Source organism: Mirounga angustirostris, unplaced genomic scaffold (genome assembly GCF_029215605.1).
Source record: "Mirounga angustirostris isolate CCGP_5_RB_7025 unplaced genomic scaffold, mMirAng1.0.hap1 SCAF_16, whole genome shotgun sequence".
In the NCBI taxonomy this organism is placed as follows: domain Eukaryota; kingdom Metazoa; phylum Chordata; class Mammalia; order Carnivora; family Phocidae; genus Mirounga; species Mirounga angustirostris.
The window spans coordinates 24,652,296-24,669,608 of record NW_026991724.1 but is presented as its reverse complement, the minus strand read 5'-3'; positions in this window follow the sequence as shown (position 1 = coordinate 24,669,608).

Below are 17,313 nucleotides of genomic sequence, written 5' to 3'. Positions count from 1 at the left end.
TCCCGGCTCAGCGGGGAGCCTGCTTCTCCCTCTGACCCTCTCCCCTCTCATGCTGTTTCTCTCCCGCTCACTCTCTAATAAAAACAATTTCAAGAACTAGTTGCATTCATAAGCAGAATGGAGGCTTTGTCTAAAAAACTGTATTTAACTATACTATTTTGTCTTCATAAATTATGTATATTTTTATATATAAATTATTTTTGTAATACTGTATTAGTTATAAAACTGATAAAATATGTGGCTATGTATTTGATAATATTTTGTTAAAATATTATTTGCCATGCCATTTAAATATGATTACATATTAACATACAAACGTTTAATTATTAAATACTGCATATTATATAACTTTATAGATACACCATTTATCATGTCACTTTTTCTGAAAATAACCAATTCCATAATGTATTACTACATATAAGGTTAATATTAAAACTCAGCTTCAGGTTTCAATGACCTTTCATCTGCACATTTTTCCCTAAGTGCATCTTCCCATCAATGGGTCCAAGCTGTGTAGTTTCTTCTCTATTCATTTAAGATGTCAAATTTACACTTCGCTTGGAATTAATAGATGTTCCCATTCTTTTGTATCTACTTTTTGAAAATGAGCCAGTCAATGCAATGTCATAAAACAGGTTTGTCATAAAGTGTCTTTGATGAACAAGAACAATTCCGCAGTGCACAAAAAAAGTCTTTCAAAGCAGAGTCACCCAGAAGCACAGGAATATAGAACTTGCATTTTATGGTCCATGTCAATATTTTACTGTGGTTACAAATCTACACAGATGCCAAGATACTTTATGTTGCCAAATGGTTCTTTTATTTTGCAGCACATGTTGTGTGTTCTATTTAGTAGTGAACACATCTGTTAGAACGTTTTTCTTTCCTCTCTCCCTGCATTTTTTTTTGTTTGTTTGCAATTCTAGTTCCTCTAAAGATACAAACTCATACATCAGCCCAATGCATGTTTTATGACTTATAAACATTGTTAAACGATGCCATTCTAAACAGTTGTGGGTTAGGAAATCACTGCTTTGGGAAAGGTATTTTTAGTGGCAAAAGTACTTTTCATTAATCTCAATTCTCCAGGTTTAGAATCAAAGCAGAGCATGATAACTCTGAAGGCAGCTGGATGTGAGATTGTCTTGGGGGTCGGCAAGGAGTGCAAGGGCAGAAATCAACAGTTGTTTTGTGTGAAGCCATTCAGCTGGTTTTGTACTTGCCCTTCTTTCCTTCAAGTTGGAATCATCTGCCAACTTGGCAGAAGTTTGCCTAAAAGGCAGGGGAGGGGGAGTGATGGCTTTTTGTGCCAATGAAAACTAGGAGGTGTGTTGTTTTCAAGAGTTTCTGCCAGTCCTCCTCCTCCAGCTGCACCAGCCCATCTTCCCTACTGAGTTGAATCAACATTTTCAGAAGCAGCCCCTCTGGAGTGATCAATGAGAGGTGTTGCTTGGAGAGGAACCGAATGATTTAGCACAGTGGGAAGGCAGCCACAGATTGACAACCAACAGCAGGAGGGAGCAGACAGACTGACAGTAGCTTCCATAGTCTCCACGTAAATGGGAAGAATGGCACATAATGTGGAGGAGTGGAATAGTGCAAGGAAATTTGCGGAACCTGTCAGGCTCAGATAAGCTTTCCCTTTTTCACAGTTAATTTCGATGTGTTTGCCTTCTAGATTTCGGGTAGATGAGCATGTGATGACTACAGTGGAGATGAGGAGCAGAAATCCCTCAAGACGAGGGAAAAAATTTGACATTTCAGAAAAGAGCCAGGTGTGTGGTGTGAGAGGGGGTCGAAATCAGGGTGGGGAGAAATCTGGTCATATGTTTCAATCTTCTGTTTCTTGGTTCATACAAATTTGACCCATATACAACCTTATCTGCAGGTTCACTTAACATGGTTTAGGTGACTCGCAGTCAGCCGCAGTCAGGAAGCAGATGGTCCTCTTTCTCACGAGTTGTCAGGTCACTCGCCTAATGCTATGTCACAACGCCTGCACCATTCACCTCACTCCATCTCATCACGTAGGCATTTTATCATTTCAGATCATCACGAAAGTACCGTACAGTAAGATAGTTTGAGAGAGACCACATTCACATACCTTTTATTATGGTATGTTGTTACAATGTTCTCTTTTCTTATTAGTTACTGTTAATCTCTTACTGTGCCTACTTTATAAATTAAACTTTATCATAGGTAGATATGTGAGGAAAAAAACAATATACACAGGGTTTCGAAACTATCCTCAGTTTCAGGCATCCACTGGGGGTCTTGGAATGGCTCCCCCACGGATAAGAGGGGACTACTATTTTACCTGAAGGAGGGGACACTCACTTTGCTCTTATATTCTTTTATTTTTTTCATTGACAATGTGTGTGGGAATAGGCTTTTGCCTTCAGTTAAGACTGAGTTTACATACATGTATTATCTAACACTTAGGTACCTTGATAAGGAGGAAATGAATGGTTAACAGTTTGTTTTATGAAGATTGTACAACAGTTCTGAGCAAAGGGGCTGTGGGTGGAGAAGGAAACTGCCATTCTATTTTAATAACATGGTTATGAATCTTGAAAAACCAGCTTATCTGTAACTATAACACTTAAACTTTCACAAATAGAAAGGAATCCTGAGTCTTTATTTTCTTTTCCTTTCTTTTTTTTTTTTTTTAAGGGGTCCTATCTTAACATCAAGGCTGGTTAATTTTCTCTTTTAATCCAGGCTGGTTGATTTTTCTCTTTTACAGAGAGTAACACCAAACAACTTGCTCCGTTTCAAATTTGGGTTACAGTTAGGGGTTTTTAAAAATTATTTTTTAATATTCATCATCTAGCTTTTGATGTTAAAATATGTATGATTGTGGAGCCTCAAGTAAGAATTAACTTTAAAGGCATGATAAGTAATTAATTCATTCAGTTACCAGCCTTGAGTAACTCTCTAAATTGTACAATTTCATTCCTAATAAACTGCGTTTACAGTAAACTCCTTTGGCAAAAACAAATGTGTGACTGGAGATAACCTGTTTTATCTAGTTACGTTTAAAAAGCTAAATAAGAAAGGTCTTTTAGCAACTTTTACCAAATAGCAGTTTGTGTTTCAAATTCAGAGACCCTTGGTACAATATCTTAATTTATTCTCCTAGATTAGTATCTTATAAACTACAAACTTGATTCTTAGTATAATGTATTCAACTGAATAGTAAATACAGCATGAAATATCTATGAAACCTGAGAATAGTGATTACTTATCAGAAGCCATATCCTAATCCATGATGGATATTTACCAAATTCAAATATATTTGAATGTCTTTAGTAGAGTTTGACTCAAAGTGGTTTTTTGGGGGGGAGAGGGTGGATTTATGGAATGAATGTAATATGGATAATATTGAGTAGAAATAAATGAATATTAAATTTGTGTGTCATTTAGCATATTGATACTCGTCCTCCAGAAACACGAACTCTGCCATTTTAGACCACTTGAAAGTTATCCACACCTGTTTTCTTAGTCTGACTTGCTTGTTGTCATTTGCTTGTTCTAATGGATACTGCTCACTCTGGGGAGGGGAAAACAAACTACTTCCCTGTGTGAAACTGTCAAGAGGGTGAAAACGCCTTTCTAGCTTGTTGACTGGTAATTTTGAACAGAAATTTAACATTTTCAGCATTGAAGTTGGTTCACTAACGTGCGGCAGAGGAGGGCAGGAACATGGTGTTAACAATGGTTTTATTTGAGCTTTCTAGGTGTCTGTTTTCAGGAGTATGATATAAGGGAGTTGGGAGCTGTGCCTTTTTTTTTTTTTTTTTTTTTTTTTTTACAGCTGTACACCAGAGAGCCACCTGCTGGCTTTCACAAAGAAACACATACCTGATATCCGCCCTTGGAAAGGAAAAGAAAAGGGTGGGGGGCGGGGAATGACAATGATAACAACAGTTTGCAAATCATTTAAAAAGGGTTGATGATTTCATGAGAATGTATAATTCTATCTACTTAATTCATTGCCGACATTTATATTTTATAAAACTTTTCATATCCCCCTTAAATGAACTGTTTTTAAATAGTGAATTAGATCCATACAGTGTGGCAATAAGCCCTATCATGGTGTTTCAGAAATGTTTGCGGAGGAGCCTGGCTGCCTCAGTCGGTGGAGTGCGACTCTTGATCTCAGGGTTGTGAGTTCGAGCACCACGTTGGGTGTAGAGATTATTAAAAATAAAATCTTTAGGGGCACCTCGGTGGCTCTGTCAGTTAAGCATCTGACTCTTGATTTTGGCTCAGGTCATGATCTCAGGGTCGTGATATCGAGCCCCACCCGAGAAGGGCTCTGAGCTTAGCAGGGAATAGCTCCTCTTTCTTTCTCCCTCAGCCCCTCCCCCCACTCACACTTGCGCACGCTCTCTCTAAATAAATAAATTTTTAAAAATTTTTTAAAAAGAAACAAAACACAAAAGTGTTTTCACACTGATTACCTTATGAAAGTTGAGTATTATTCACATTACATAACTGAGGGAAGGCAGGTAGAAACTGATGCTGGCTGGTGTTCAGGTGACCAAGGACCCAAGCTACCTCTGTATGTGGCAGAACCAGTATTTCTGTTCTTTTCCTCTCACTCAATTATCATCATTGTCCTTCATACTATACCTCCTAATTGTATTTCACTATATATTAGCAGGGAATGGTTACTAACATTATTTTTGTGACTTGTTATAGGCTTGCTAAGTCCAGACAGATGAACTAACCTATAGAGTCCTGACCTTCGCTGTGTCACGCCATTCTATTTCAGAGGGTGTATGACATGAGATTCCATTTCTAAGATGGCTTTACTAATGTTTAATCATGTGTAGTGATTTTGGTGCTATCAAAATGCATGTGATTTGGTTCGTAGTCCCATGAAAGTTTAGGTTTTCTTGCCTCCTATATTAAATATTTCCTTTTTGTAATCTTTTTATCTGCTGCCAATAGTTGGTAACTTTATGTGTCATGATCTAATGGACCCACTCTTCTTTCTACTACTTATGTGGCTTAATATTTCATAAGAGAACTACAAGAAGTCTGCAGTCTAGGAATTGACAGTGATAAATCTGGGAAACTGTCATATGGCGCAGTCTTCCCAGATCCCTCCTTCAATAACTGGATGTAATTGGAAAAGTTGCCTAGCTGCTCCGAACCATGCCTTCTTCATTCGCAAACATTAGGTTAAAAATATCTACCATAAATCAATAGAATAGGTGTTGAGGAAATTTCTGTTCCTTATAGACTCCAAACCAATAGGATATATAAGTCTTTTTGTTCCAAAAACATTTTATTTCACTCAGGGTTTATTAAACAGTCATTTTCCTACCCCATTTGGGGAAATTTGGCACATTGTCCTTTTTCACCACTTGCAGGAAATATTGTTCTCAATCTACAGGTTGAAGAACTTGGTTATTGGACAGATTGGGTCATTCAATTTATGAGACACTCAATAATTTGATGAGCTCCATAACCAGTAAAATTCTGTTTTTCTTTCATGTTCTGGGACTGAGAGCTTAGTTATACTGTGAATCATGACTTCCAAAGAACTGCTATTTATAGACTACCTATTATGTACCAGAAACTGTCATATCATATATAATTCTCATTATTGGAACAGGCCTTTATCTCTCAATAATTTCCCATTATATTTAGAATAAAATCCAAATTCTTGTGTCTGCCTACTTAGGCCATGCGTGATTTGGTCCATATTCATTTCTCCAAACTTGATCTCATGTTGCTTTTCCCCAGTGTCGCCGGCCTCTCGTGGGTGAAGAGGAACCCTAACTCAGGAACTTATTATTTTTTTCTACTTGATATACTCTCTCCAGCTCTTTGCTTGCTTGTATATGCTCCTTGAGATTACTGGCCCAGGGAGACTCTGCCATTCTACCAAAGTATCCCCATCTTCCCCTTTAATCTTCATTATCTTTCACAGAAAGTTGCTTCACAGAAAGTTATCACAATTTGTAATTGGGCTTCTGGATGTTTATATCTACACTGCTTATCTTTTCCCCAAGTTCCAGAAGGCAGATACCCTAGTTTATTCACCCACCTCCTACCAGCATGCTCAGCCCCTAATTTTTACTCAATATATAGTTGTAGATTGGGTGAATTACCCCACCATGGCAGATATATTATCCCCATTTCACAGATGAGGAAACTAGGATGTATTAAGCAGCAAATATTAAACACCTAGTAATTGGCCAACCTCCATTTGAACCCAGGTCCTCCTGACTCCATGTGTTTCCATCATTCTTCATACCCCGAGTGTTCTCACAGATTCTCAACATTCCTGTGGAGACAGGTTGAAACCCTGAGCTCTGGATTACATGCAGTAAACAGGTGAGGTGAGAGAGTGATTTTGAAAAAAGTCAAATCCAAACTCAAGAGGAGTATCTCTACTGTCTGACAGTTTCCAGAATGTCAGACCCACATCAGAGCCAGGTGCCTGAGCCCCTCCAGGACGGAGGAGCTTGCCCCATCCCTCTGGGGGAAAAGGAGCTCACGATCATTAACACTTGAAAGCTGAGGCTAGTCCTGAAGTAGATAGTCCCACAGCAGCAAGCCTTTACAATAAAGCCCAGCTTCATTAACGACGCTCAGAATAAGCTTTGCTGCTCTTTCTGGAGACTGAAAAGGGAAAATGTTCTTTGGAAATCTACATTTTTCTTAGTGGCATACTTCAAGAGTCCCCTGGACATCTATCAGTCTAGTCACGCCTCACGGACAGACCCTGCCTGCGTGAAGAAATGCTTCCCCAAACTGGGGCTGCTGAGCACTTGTGTAGGAATCTAGGAGAATACTCCTGGAATAGGTAGATTCTGAATCCACACAGCAGATCTCATGAATCGCTGGGATGGGCCTGGTAACCTGCATTTCAGCACATGTTCTCTCAGTTATCTTCAGGTGACACTGATACCTAGAGGTGGATCCGCTTTTTCAGCCTTCTCCTGATGTGCTAGCCCGTTCACAAGCCCGTTTTTATGTCTGCACAGAGTAATTGCAATCTGTCCCATAGTTTCTCAAGAAAACTACAGTGGCTTCCAATCACTGTATACATTAAAATGGTGAAGGAGTTGATCCCTCTGCCCTGCTTCTGCTGATAATGTCCCATTCACGGAAGAGATTCTGCTGCATCTCCCAGACATTCTGCTCTTTCCGCAGCATCTATATTTAGCTTTGGTTTTGGATAAGTGTGCATATAAGTATTTAGAAGCCTTTCTTCCTATTTGCGTCAGATAATTAGTGATAGGTCACTACATCATTGTCTAAACCTTTCCTTCTTTAACTTTCCCAAAGTATCAAGTTGGTAAATCTAAATGTTCATTCATTCATTTATTCTGTTAACCTGCATAAAGTATCTAAGAACCAATATCTGAATATCTCTGAATATCTCAAGAGCTGAGTTTGTGTCTTGCACATTGCTGAGTCCCCAGGAGCTAACATTATCCAAGTCAGAAACTCTCATTACAAAAATAGAAGCAGGGGAGCCTGGGTGCCTCAGTCAGTTAAGCGTCTGACTTTTGATTTCAGCTCAGGTCATGATCTCAGGGTAATGGGATAGAGCCCCGCGTCGGGCTCTACGCTCAGTGAGGAGTCTGTTTTGAGATTCTCTCTACCCTCTCCTTCTGCCTCCCCCCCCACTCACTCTTTCTCTCTCTTTTCTCAAAATAAGTAAATAAATAATTTTTAAAAAACTAATATAACTTAATAAAAAAAAGAAACAAAAATACCCATAACTGCCTCAACTGGTTAAGTGCTATAAACAAGTATGTATAAGACACAATGGTGTCGGGCGCCTGGGTGGCTCAGTTGGTTAAGCAACTGCCTTCGGCTCAGGTCATGATCCTGGAGTCCCTGGATCGAGTCCCGCATTGGGCTCCCTGCTCGGCAGGGAGCCTGCTTCTCCCTCTGACCCTCCCCCCTCTCATGTGCTCTCTCTCTCTCATTCTCTCTGTCTCAAATAAATAAATAAAATCCTTAAAAAAAAAAAAAAGACACAATGGTGTCAAGCAAATAAGCCCAAATAAATATATTTCTCCAAAAAATTATAAAAATTCTGATGGCAAAAACCACACATTGCCCATTTCTGAATGTTTAGGATTTAGTTGACCACCCAGAAGATCAGAGGTTCTCAGAAAACAATGGCTGAATGAATAAGTATAGGAAAGTAAAAGGTAAGCTAGTTACATGGCCAGTAAGATGGAGTTACGGTGAAAGCATCCCAGAGAGAGAGAGAGAACACCGTGTGCAAAATCCAGTAAGTATTTTCAGAGCATTCCTACCAGGATTTCAAAATCATGTCTGGGCATGGCTGGAAAGCAGGGCATGTGACTTCTGCATACATCCATGTTCCCTGTTCTCCATCATCCTTGGATTTCTATTGCTGTTCTATTCCTCTGTCTGGATTAGGACTCAGAGGATCAAATTTAGCTATGATCAGGGGTCTGTTCCATGCTGGACCATTGGCATGCTTATCTTGTCTAGACAGAAGTGGCCAGCTGTGTTCATAACTGGCATCCACAAAGATTTATCAAGGCTTTTAAAGTTGGTCATGTGTTTATTAGTGACAACTCTTAATCGGGGAAATTACACCGCTCCTGGTGGCAGATAATCACTGTGGCTTGATGCTGACCATGCTTCTTGCATGCTCTGTTTTCTTGAACGAGATACTGAAATTCTGTGAGCCTGCCTTGATTCATTTGTAAAATGTGAGTAATAATACTTCACAAGATGGTTAGAAATGAAGCAAATGGCAAGCAAATAAAGTTCCTGATACGTCGTTTTCCCTCAACAAACGCATCTCCCTCCCCATTCATGTTGTAAAAGTAGTAATTGTGCTTCCAAAGGGAGCTGTGGAATTTGGAACCAATAAGAGCTTTTCTTCCCCCTTTGCTTTATTGTCCTTTCTCAGCAGGGATGTTGTTTAAATTTAAGTAGATTACCTGAACTTGTTCTTGTGTTAAGAAAGTCCAGTTTACTTTTTACATGCTTCTTTAGTTTTATTATTAGAAACACTGTTTCCACTGCCTCTACTCCCATTGCATCTGTGTAAAAGGTGAGATTTAGAATTTTACCACCTGTTTAATTGACCTGAGATGAAATTGAGGCTGTTTTGTTTCATAAGTCATTAATTACCATACGTATATAGGTCCCGTTATATTTTTGTATATCATATTATCTCCATGTCTCACATGTTCCCAATTCATGATGACACACCACAGAGCAGAAAGAAAAGAAAAGGAAAATGCACAAACACATACCCACGAAGGTGATGTGGGCAGGCCGGGTCTGAGGACCCAGAGCGGGTCCCACAGGACCTGCCTGGCTTTTTGAAGGATGGAAATCAGACGGGAGCCAGCAGGAGATTGAAGCAGTTTACTGAAGATAGACATATATACAGAGAGATGGACAGAGCGCCCGGGAGTCTCAGAAAGGAAAAGACCATGAGTCTCATCTTTGCTTGGGGTCTGCGATGTGTGTCCTCTGAGGCATCCAGGAACTGGTCAGAACAAGGACAGGGTCTTGGTGTCTTTCATAAGTCACTCATGCCCTGAAGTCAGGGGCTTGGTGTCATGGTGTTTGGAGTCAGTGGTCTTGGAGAACGTTTATGAGGACCCGGTCCAGTCACTCCTTACAGGTTATCTATTGTCCCTTAGAAGGAGGACATATGCTATTTGCATTACAAAGGCATGTTTAGCATGGGTTGGAGGTGCAGGTCCTAGCAAGAATGGAAGCCAGAAAAGAAGCAAAGGAAAAAGTGGCTCTTCCTCCCCCCACCCATGGGGTCTCCTCAGTTTCCCTGTCTCAAGGAGACACACACGAATAGGATAAACTAGTAGTAAAAAAAAAATAAATATGAAGGCATGAAACAAAGGTAGGTTTAAGGTCAAACTTCAAATCATTTCTTTAAGGCTCTCTACAGCAGCCAGAGCTGGGTTGCCAATGCTAAATTTGGCTCTGAAATTCCAAGGATCTAATGGGAACCAACAAGTCTAATTACAAAATTTAAATCCTACATGACACAAAAGAAATACAAGTTATTTAGCAAATTTACTGATGTATTTGTTATGAATGAGGCTCTAACAGCAGTGTTCCCAACCTTTTTTCATATCATTGGAGCAAAAGGAAAATGTCACATTTTTAAGGTGCATAGTGATGAACAGATGAGGTTTCTCTTAGACAGAGGGGAGGAACCCTGGGGCTTTACTGTATGTCCCCGAAGACTGAATGAACCAATATCTTGATATACATCCAAGTTCACTAGTATGCCCTGGACAGTGGTTGAAAACTCTATTATGGAAGACACATTGTTGACAAATTTTCTCAGGCCTCAGTACAACTAAGGGCTACGTTTTCATAAGACTGACTCTTAACAACGTCCTTTACTGCAAGTCCATGGAACAGCAAAGCCCAATTCAGTGGAAGCAATTCCATCAGAGGCTAAAAGATTGTGGCCTAGGTATGTGGATTTGTGATTGTCTGGCAAGGTCCAGAGAGAAAATTTACCATATCTAGAGAAATGGATGGATTGCTTATCTTTCAAGGAAGTTAAATCCCCTCTACTTGATAAAGCCTCGAGTAATCAGGAAATGAAGGAGACTAATGGATTCACCCTTGATGAAAATTGACGCCCACATGCAAGTCTCCAGGAAAGTGAATTTCCCAGAAAAAACCTGCTTGGGTAATGTAAATCAGGCCTGGAAGGCACCATTTGTATGCAAACAGACTTAAGTTAAGGATTTAGTGCAATTGCTTTCTGTCATCTGGATCACAAACAAGATGAACAGATTTAAAGTGAAAAGGCTTATCTATAAACCTGGTGGAAAATAGAGCTAGATCATTGTACAAAGAACTGAAGGAACTTAAAGGGAAAAGCAAACGTTTATCCAGTAGCTGGGAAAGAGGAAGATGAGGGAGGTTTGTTCACAGACTTGGTATTCTTTCCATTCTGATATCATCAATATTTAACTTTATTTTTGTAAACGACTAATTTTTTAAATGTTCATAGTTGTTTGCTCGCTTATTTATTGCTCATTTATTTTCATACATAACCCAGGGGAATAGGGAGAGAGAACCCTATGGGCATATATACTCCAATATTGGGACATTATGCTTTCTTTTTTATGGTTTATTCATTTATTATTGTAAGACAGGAAAAATGTATCTACTGACTGGCTATAAATATTATGATTAAAACATCTCTATCACATGTTCCTTGTAAGGAGTCCTAAATTGTATTATCCTACGTAGATGTAAAAGAATATGGATGTGACTAATGTAAATGGAGACATTTTACCATTGTTGAATCCAATATTATCCTCAGACCTAAATCATTCTGCCTTGTGAGGCCAAGTCAAAAGACATTGGTGGGATGAATCATGGAACACTACATCAAAAACTAATGATGTAATGTATGGTGATTAACATAACAATAAAAAGTAAAAAAAAAAAAGAGAGAGAGAGAGAGATCTGCCTTCAAATGACCTGAGACCAGAACCTAAGGCTCAGTAACTATCCCACTTCTGAATTCTCTCTTCTGAGACACTCCTGAGATGGCTAGTGGTTTCCTTGCTTCTCAGTTAGGGCTGTGTGGTGATATTTGGGGAATTACTTTAACATACTCTATAAATGTTTCTGTCAATCTATGTTATATGTTATTGCAAAATTAAATAACAATATATACTAAAAAAAAAAAAAAAAAAGACACTGATGGTCCACAAGGTGGAGCATCTTGGTGAGAAATCTAAGAGCTGGTGGCATTTTCTATGACCAGGAAATAGGCAAAGAAGAAAAGAGTAGGCAATGGGTAATATATCTTCTATTCTGCATTATGAAAACAGTAGATGAAATTGGTTAGGGTTTTTGTTGTTGTTTGCAAATGAGATAAAATCGTATCCAAAATGGATTAAGTCACATGGAAATTTGTTGGCTATAGTAACGGACAAGATCAATACAATTCTTGTGTCCTCCTTGGAAGTCTTTACAGGAGTGGTTATGACAGGTTCCCATTGTTAAAAGAGCCCCACTGCGTAAAATACACATTAACAGTACTGTGTGGTTTCAGCGATCCTATCAAAGTCTTTATTCATAACGACTATCATTTCGATGATACTCCCAGACCCTCACCCTAAACCCATGTTCTCCTGAAATCCATTATTTAGAGTTGGTTTGACAAGGTTGGTTTAAATGACCAGTGAAACCATTAAAAGGATGAAAAAAATATTTCAAAGTAGATTCTAATGAATCAGCCCAACATGTTTTATTTATACATAGCTTGAAAAAGTTATTCCTGCCCAACAACTTTCTCCTAATTCTTTACCAAATGAATATCGTTAAGTTCATTTTTCTGAATTTGCTTAATAGAAATATGAAATGAATCACTAATCTTTTGCAACGGAAGAGGAGCTGAACTCTTGGGGTAGAGACACACCTTGTTTTACTGTGCTTTGCTCTATTGAAATTCACAGATACGACACCTTTTTTTTTTTTTTTACAAATTGAAGGTTTATGGCAACCTCGTGTCGAGCAAATCTAATGTGCCATTTTCCCAACAGCATTCGCTCACTTCAAGTCTCTGTGTTACATTTTGGTGATTCTTGCAATATTTCAAACTTTTTCATTATTATTATTATATTTGTTATGGTGACCTGTGATCAGTGATCTTTGATGTGACTGTTGTAATTGTTTAGGGGCACCATGAAATATGCCCATGTAAGATGGTGAATTTCATCAATAAATGTGTGTGTTCTGACTGCTGCGCCAACTGGCCATTCCCCTGTCTCTCCATCTGCTTAGGCCTCCCTATTCCCCGGGAAACAATTATGACATTAGGCCAATTAATAACCTACAACAGCTTCTAAATATCCAAGTGGAATCAATGATTCCAGGGTTAGGCTAGAAATGATTAAGCTTATTAATGAGGAAGGCATGTCAGAAGCCAAGACAGGCTGAAATCTAGACCTCTTGTGCCAAGCAGCCACGTTTGAATGCAAAGGCAAAGTTCTAGAAAGAAATTAAAAGTGCTACTCCAGTGAACACATGGAAGGTGAGAAAGCTAAACAGACTTAGTGCTGATACGGAGAACATTTTTATGTCCTGGATAGAAGATCAAACCAGCCACAACATTACCTTTAGCCAAAGCCTCATCCAGAGTGTAGACCTAACTCTCTTCAATTCTGTGACAGCTGAGAGAGGTGAGGAAGCTGCAGAGGAAGAGTTTGAAGCTAGCAGAGGTTGGTTCATGAGGTTTAAGGAAAGAAGCCGTCTCCATAACATAAAAAATGCAAGGCGAAGCAGCAACTGCTGATGGAGAAGTTGCAGTACCATCAAAATAGGACCCTATACCAGCAAAATGATTACAACTCACTGAATGCTCAGGTGATGGCTAGCAGTTTTTTAGCAATAAAGTATTTTTTTAATTAAGGTATGCACATTTTTTTAGGCATTCTATTGCACACTTAATAGACCCCAGTATAGTGTAAACAACTTATATATGCACTGGGAAACCAAAAAATTCAGTTGACTCACTTTATTGTGATATTTGCTTTATTGTGATGGTCTGGAACTGAACCCACAATAACTCTGAGGTATGCCTGTACATAAAATTCATTTCAAAGCTAGCTTGAATTAAATGTTCAATAATATCATAAAAGAAAAATCTACCAATAAATCTCTGACTCGTATAATGAAAATGAAATTTTCCATCACTATCCCTTCATCCTTCATTGAAGGGGCATTTCCTGCACACTTAGTAAATTTGTATCTTAAAAACATTTTTTTTTTTACTTTTAATCTCTGAGACAAAAGTGTTTCCTATTTTCCCCATAGCAATGTGTACTTGATGTTATGAATTTATATAAATCTCCTCCATCCCTTAAAATTGGTTTTGTGAAATTAAATCACAGAAATACCCTCATATTCAGTTAAGTTATAGAAAAGAGACTGTATTAGACCATATCATTTAAATGATTTAATGATTTACGGCTAAATTGATTTGGTCACAAAACAGTAACCTCATCTAAAAATGTATTTCTCTGGTTTTCGACATGTGCCCCTCTCCTTGATATCCATAATCCTGAAAAACAAATACTGCCAGCACCTGAATCAGATTTCCTCTCAGATTAGGCATTACATAAGGAAGCCAAGAGTCCAGTTCAATTACTGATCTTATTTTGCAATCTCTCAGACCTAATCGCAAGGTACACTGCAAACATCTTCCAAGCACCATTGCATCAGGCAAACGTCAGTTGTCACTTATTGGGGCCATTAACTAGACAAGTCCAAAATAAAACTCAGAACACAGAGGACACATCATGCATTCTATAAATTGTGTGTTCTGAGAACCTATTAAAGCTGACAGGGAAGGGAGCTTGCAATTGGTGAGCACCTGATTACACCTTGTACTTTATTCCCTGTTGACTTTGGTTATGCCATACCTTTCCATTTCCTAGAGAAATAAATTAAAAGTCAGAAGTAATTTGCCTGACGGAGGGTGCAGGTGGAATTTTGCTCAGAAGAGCCTTTGCACACTGTGAGATCCAATTTAACCCCTTGATGGGGGATAGCTTATTTTCTTTTGTTGACAGCTTTGTGGCAGCTAAAATAGGGACCTGATTACATAGAGACAGTGAGAGATTGAGGTCTTGTTCTAACAGCAGGGGGATCAAGGCCTCTAATCTTATCTCCCAAAACACTGAGATGAACTGAGGATGGAGGCAGAGAGATACGTCCAGCAATTTTGTGCATTGGGAAGGGAAAATAGTAAGAGAGAACATGTGGAAGGAGGTATGAACAACCATTGCAAAAAATACATATCAGGAATTGAAAGTAAGAAAGTCTAAACTGTACACTAAAAGACAAAAAGGAAAAAAATCCCTAAGTTAACAGTTTGAAATAACCCACTTCTTATAATTCCATCCTCTGGTAATTGTTTCTTAAGAATTAAGAATTCTTAAAATTGGTGAATTTTAAATGTATTTAAGATACTATAATTTTATTTTGTTCAATTTGTGTGTTGCGATTATCTGATAGACTTATTATTTACACATATATTTACCACAATTAAATGAAACCTGAACGAACACATGATGTTTCCTTCTGGTACTGATAATTTTTCACCAACTTATCTTGCCAGGTTTACTCAGAATGTAGAACATACATTTTAAAACTTGCTGATTGCTATGCATTTTGAAATTTTAGTAGGTCTCAGTCTAAGAAAACGCTTTCATTGAGGGTTTAAGTCTGGAGTGGAAGAATCTAACAATTATGTCTCTTTCAAAGAATACCGAAAATCTTATTTTGCAATTGGGAGTATATGATTGTTTTTTACCTGGCTTTAGCTGGGCTGAAATTTTTGCCTCCACATATTTTCTGCAATATTTCCTCTATAACGCACTTCCATCTACCATATCTAATTTTGTCTGTTAGTTGATGGGGTTGGAGGTGGGTTCAGGTCAAAATTGTGTGCTGTAGATGCTTCATAATACCTGTAGATTGTGAATGAGTATTACAGATATAGATACAGAATCAGATACATCACCACACACACACACACACACACACACACACACACCCTGGTCCACAGATCTGAAGAAAGCTTTCGTAAGTTTATGTAAGCATTTCCATTTTAAAGGGTCTAAGAAATCCTGGGGAATGTGAATGACAACTCATGAAAAACAAAGTGGATTGAGTAGCATTTCTTTAACTAATTTTACCATGGAAACATCTCTCAACTCCAATATGTTGGAGCCCATACTCTTCTGTATGCCCAAAGGTCCTTCTACTTTAGTGGCGTTCAGGTCTTAAAATGTCCTCTAAGTAGGCCTTTGTGTCCCCTCACCTACACTTATAAATCAGTCACACAAAGATATAGGCATGAAATTGTGGCTCAGACGAAGGATACTCCTATTAATTCTAAGTAGAGCAAAGAGCAATTTTATTTAAGTAAAAAAATGAGTTTATTTGGAAATAGCAGAGGAATCACAATTCTGGACGAGCAAGCTATGGTGAACCATGGGCAAGTCTGAGAAGACAAAGGGAAGGTCAGCTTTTATTAGATTTTAGGAGGAAACTGGGGAGGTTTGCATTGAACAAAAGTTTATCGGAGAAGAGTAAGAGTTTGAGGCCTCATTGGCTTCAGGTGGTGGTTAGTGTGTTGTTGCTGAGTAGGGAAGTATCTTCCTTTTCTTAAAGTCAGGAGATGCACTTCCTATGTGAAAAATGCCCTCCCTCGTCCAAATAATTGTTGGTCTTCCTTCTTCTGATTGGTTACACAGGCTCAAGGAGTGGTGCGTGCGTCAGAGCGCCCCCTTCAGGCCTTCCAGACTCTGCTTTAAATGAGGCTCCCTTTATTTTCACATTTCACAAGGGACACGTTTGCACTCTTCTCTAATATACTTTCTACTTTCCAAATCTCTCGGGCAAATCTTTTCTCACCTGGGCTTTCACATGTCTCCACTTTAGCTCTTGTTATTTTCAGCTTCGTTTGTCAACTATGAATTATTTCCAAATTAAGCCAAATGATTTTGTGGGGAAATGATCTTCTTGAGGATTCTCTTGTAGGAATTTGGCAGTATGCATACATCTCTGCTCTCATTGGTTTTGTTCAGTGATTTGGCGAAAGGGCAGATTATGTACCACAGGCACCTTAGGTTCATGCTTTTGAGCTATTGTGACAAGAGTGAAATAAATGTCAGGGTGTCAAACACAGGGCTTCCATAACTTCACCAAAATAGGTGAGCTAAGGTCCCAGAGTAGAAGAGGTCTGAGATGTCAAAAAACAGAAAAAGTAGGGATTTTGAAATTAAACAGTGTTTTAAATGTTGAGAGGTTGTGACACTTGCCTGAGCCTCGGTTATCGGTTTTCTCATCTCTCCAATGGGGATGGTCGCTACCATCTCATAGGGATGTTACAAGAATTAAATAAGATGAATTATGTAAAGCCTATATATTATAGGAGCTTAATACCCATTCATTCTCTCTCTTTTTTCCATTGTATATGCCCATCTGGTTAAAGTCCACTTTCTTTTTTACCAAAGGATTTCTCTGATGAAAAGATAAACTGCAAATGCATTTAAAATTCCTATGTCTTCTTTCTAGACCCAATTACAGAGAAGGCTATACAAGCATATTTAATATATTTTCCTGCAGAAAGGTGGTTACTGAAAACCAGCTTCTTAGATTACATTTTATCCCCCTTCAAATATGCAGACATGGAAAAGTTAAAAACGGCATTTCCCAGAGTCCCTGGCAGATAGGGGTGTGACTGTATTTAGGTTCTGTCAATCAAATAAGCCTGAA